The sequence below is a fragment of the Carassius gibelio genome, chromosome A13 (assembly GCF_023724105.1).
Source record: "Carassius gibelio isolate Cgi1373 ecotype wild population from Czech Republic chromosome A13, carGib1.2-hapl.c, whole genome shotgun sequence".
NCBI lineage: Eukaryota > Metazoa > Chordata > Actinopteri > Cypriniformes > Cyprinidae > Carassius > Carassius gibelio.
Window position 1 is genome coordinate 48,459 of NC_068383.1, and position 4,578 is coordinate 53,036.

The window sequence follows — 4,578 nt, forward strand, 5'->3', positions numbered from 1 at the left end:
ATCTCTCAATCATAAGAGCAGTTTTTGAGAGGGCTGGCTATTTGCAATTAATTTTTATAGGACATCCCACTCAGAGATTCAATCACAGCCTGAAAAATTCAGAGTGGGGGGAAAAATGAAATTGAGACATGGTAGAATTTATTGCCCAGAAAATTCCATTCTACTATCTGATTTGAAAAGTCCAGTCCTCCTAGCTTCAGAAAATCTATTTTCCACATTTTAATACCCCACGTAACAGTCTTCATAATTCATTCGGGTGTGTTAAGCGCAGTTTTATTAGATCTGAAACAAATTTTGGTGGGGATCCTATAGGTCATTAACCATGGAGTAATTTTATCCTTGTTTCCCTAATGATGCCATAATGGTGAGTGAATTTCTTAACTAAAGACCAAAGAACATTTTGAAGGTCAGCTTCATCTGCAAGCTCCTTCAAGCGCTTCTCGGAGAGATTGGAAAAGTCTGAGATTTTTGAAGAGTCATTAATAACGCTAAAGCTGAAAGCCTATTTGCGTTCTCGCTTTCTACCTTTTAATTTCATACCCTTTTTTCCCTCCCGCTCTCTCCCTCTCCCACTCCTTCCCTCTCCTCTGTTCTCACAGTTGCCCTCATGCAGAAAAAATAGAGTGCTGAATGTGGGAGCAAAAATGGCAGCCCAGTGACATACAGATCCCAGATGTGATGCCGCAATAATTTAACTTTTATGCCTTTGTTATCACTTTAATCATTTTCTTTATTCGTTTTGTTTCACTGGTTGGAGATAGACACCTTATTGGGTAAAATACCATGGGAACAATTTTTATTTGGAATGTGGTACAGAGTCTAATTAGAATTTGAATTTTGCTGAGCCTTGAAATGGCCGGTGCTTTATCCTGATCACCTTAGATTCTGTTCCAAGTCAATCATTTGTCACTGCACAGCATGCTGGGAAGTTTCTGCTAATAAACTCTATTCCTTCCACCATTTTTTTTTCTTTTTTGCTGCACTGGCATTTTTGTCATTTAGGCTTTATAAGAGAGGCTATAGAACACATTAATGTTCTAAGGTTCCTTGTAGATATGGCTCAATATGCTCAATGCATTTTTACAGGGCTGTTTGTACTGAAAATGGACACAAATGACTTGAGATTTTTTTTTTATTATATGTGAATTTAATTTTATGTGAAATTCATATGTGAATTAGGACACATTAATTAGTAATAAATACTTCTAATTTGACTTTTTAATATACAAGTACCAACAAGGTAAACTGCAGTAATGAAGTGTAAGCTGTATTCCAAATGAGCAACTTTGGAACTTTACCAAATCACTTTTGGTAATACACTTGCATCAGAAACTAAACTTGTATTGCACATCACAGCTCATTAGTAGGACATTCGGTAATATAAAAAACATCCATTATATGCCACTCAATCACCATTATTGGTTTCATCCAAATACTCGTTTATTTGATGTGGTGCAATGTCTTTTAAGTGCAAGAGAGTGTCCAATATTGTTGGTTGGTGGTTTTTGTCATTCCTTGTCTGATCTAATGTGTGCCTTGGGAGGCACAGAGCCTCGAGGAGAAGTGTACAAGCATTTTGTTCCCCAGGTACAAGAAGGTCTGGGACAGAAATTGGAGCTGACAAGCGTTAACGTTTAGAAATTTACCAATAAATGGCTCTCATGTGGAGATATTCTGGGCAATGGTGGTGAACCTAGTATACGTCTTAGTCATAGAAAACGGTATGTAAACTAAAATGAGAGTCTAGAAGAAAACCCTCATTTGATCTTTCAAATACAGCGATTTTATTATACAATGTGTGCAAATCGGTACTCCATTTATAATACTCCAGCACTAATTTAGTATTAGATGCTCTGTATTGACTAATCAGGGCCTGTGCATTTATATTTTATTTAAATTCTCAGGCTTTCTCAGCATCAGACATTTTTCCATTTCACCTGCAAGTTTAATTGGAGAGTTGTAAGGGCCACTTTGAAGGAGTGGAAAAAATAAAATCTATCTGACAAGATGATCGATTACCTGTAAGTATACCTGACATAGAAATTAAGGTTTTTTTTTAATGACGAGCTGCCTCCTCTTGCACATGAAATTCAGATTCTCTTCAAAGGCTCCCTAGCAGCCATCACCTGTCTCCAGCGCACGCGTCCCACAAACAGAGCTACTTTGTCTCTGTCACCACTGAGAGGACATTGTTTTCACCAACAAGCGTTTGTATTAACCAATCTCACACTGCATCCAGGACACATCTCATTGAGTCCTGCATCATTGGTGGGTTGAAGAGAAACAGAAAAAAAAAGAATCCGACAAACAGCGGTGGTCCATCAACACAGCTTTTTTTAGGGCCCTTATTCAGGAGAAATGGTTTTGGAACAACTGAGAGGAATGCAGTAAACTGGATGATACTATAAGAAAATGTTAAGTTACTGTATGTGAATATCAATATATATATATATCTTTGGCCATGAGTATTTTTACAAAAAATAAATAAAAAAGAATGGTTTTGAGAATGAGTTTGAGAAGGAAATATCAGTTCATTTCCAAACATTCCCTTTGCCATTAACTGTAGTAATCCAGTGATATTTTTGTATGTTTAGGAGTCTGACGACAACCAGTGCTCCACACAGAGATCTGTTCTCACCATCATCCAGTTTGTCTGGAATTACAAGAAGAATCAGAAAAAAAACTGAGACACACTAAATCCAAAACAACCCACTCCAGAAGAACGGTGGCAACGTCTCCAAGACTACAAAGCTACTTTTTTTAAGACTGGTCATAACTTTATAAAGTAAATTTCAAAAAGCTAGATTGGTCTAATGTGAATCCAAAAAGTAAGACTGATTACCCCTTGGATAAATGCTAGTTGGTCAAGCTATTTTGTAAGACTTGACAAAGTGTCTATGTTTATGCAGCTGGCCCCAGGTTTCTGTATGGAGCACTAGCAGTCACCTGACTCCTAAAAATAGAAAAATGTCACTGCATTATTACATTTAATGGCAAAAGAAATGTTTGTAAATGTAAACTGATATTTCCTACTGACACACTAAAGCAAAATATATAAATACTGACTTCAAAATACTAATACCATAATACAGTAATGTGTGTGTGTGTGTGTGTGTGTGTGTGTGTATATGAAAACTGGAAAAGCGGCTGCAGAAAACTCAGCTTTGCCATCACAGGAATACATGTGAAATATATTTAGACAGAAAACCGCTATTATAAATTATAATCATATTTCAAAACATTACTGTTTTACCTTGGTGAGCATAATTGACTCCTTTAAAAACATTTTTTTTTATCTTAATTATTCCAGACTTTTGACTGGTGTGTTTACTCAGTAAATTCAGTTTCATGTTTGTTGGATTAATGTAGAAAAGATACAAACGTTTATTTCAAATCACCATCTTTAATGATAAATGCTTCCAACTGAAGTTTAAGCTTAAAGTTCTTGCCGTTTAACAACACTGCTGTCTTGTTTTGTGGAAGATGTTCATTCAAATATTTAATGCATTTAATTACAGGTCGCCAGCTGTGTTCAATGATTTAAGTTTATGGGTTTGAAACCTGTTAATTATGAAGTCAAATGCATAAAGCAATCTCCGGTGGACTATATTGGATGCAGACAGTTAAATTTACTTTAGTGAATCTTCTGCAGAGTATACTGCTCCACTCTCCATGCTCGGTGAAATGAAGGTATTCGGTCACAGCACATATGCCATAATGCTAATGTTAATTAAAAAAAGCTAATCACTGTGATTGTTCAGAGAAGAGTGGCTCAGGACATTTTATCTATTGTAGGAACTTACTCTTAACTTTATGATCAATTTCAGGATAGCAGGATAACCAAGGGTGTGCAAACGTGCACTAATAAACATGGCACATTCAGAACAAAACAAGGCTGCTAGCAATCTTACTTTTGTGTTATACAGCCCAAATATGAATAGATACATGCATTATATATGTGCATTGAGAGATGAAACAGAAATCATGCTTAAAATGAGGGTTCTTTCAGAAAAAAAAATTCTGTTATCATTTACTCACCCTGATGTTGTTCCAAACCTGTATGAATTTCTTTTTTTATGTTGAACACAAAAAAAGATTTGGGTAACCACAACAGGTTATAGCTATATTGTAGCTATATATAGTATTTTTTAGTACTATGGGAATTCATGGCTACCAGAATTTGACAGATGACAGAATTTCCATTTTTGGGGTAAAAACTATAACTTTAAGATTCATCAAACATAACCACAAATTTCAGTCACCCAGCTTGAAACTCCCAGCTTGAAACTTGCTTGAAACTCAACTTTTTATGTGCATCACAAAAGGAGTTATTATTAAAGAGTCAAAACTGCTCTTTTTAATGCAACATACAATTTGATCACTGGATGTCAGAGTTATTATGTCTATTATGCATATAATTTAAACTTTCATATTTTTTTATTTTAAAACACAAAGCCAAAGGTAAGCTTTTGCATACATCAATCATGCATTTTGATCACTAGATGTCAGATTTATTTGTAAATTTTCTTGAATTATATTATTCAGACATTAATTCATACATGAGACATAATACGAAAA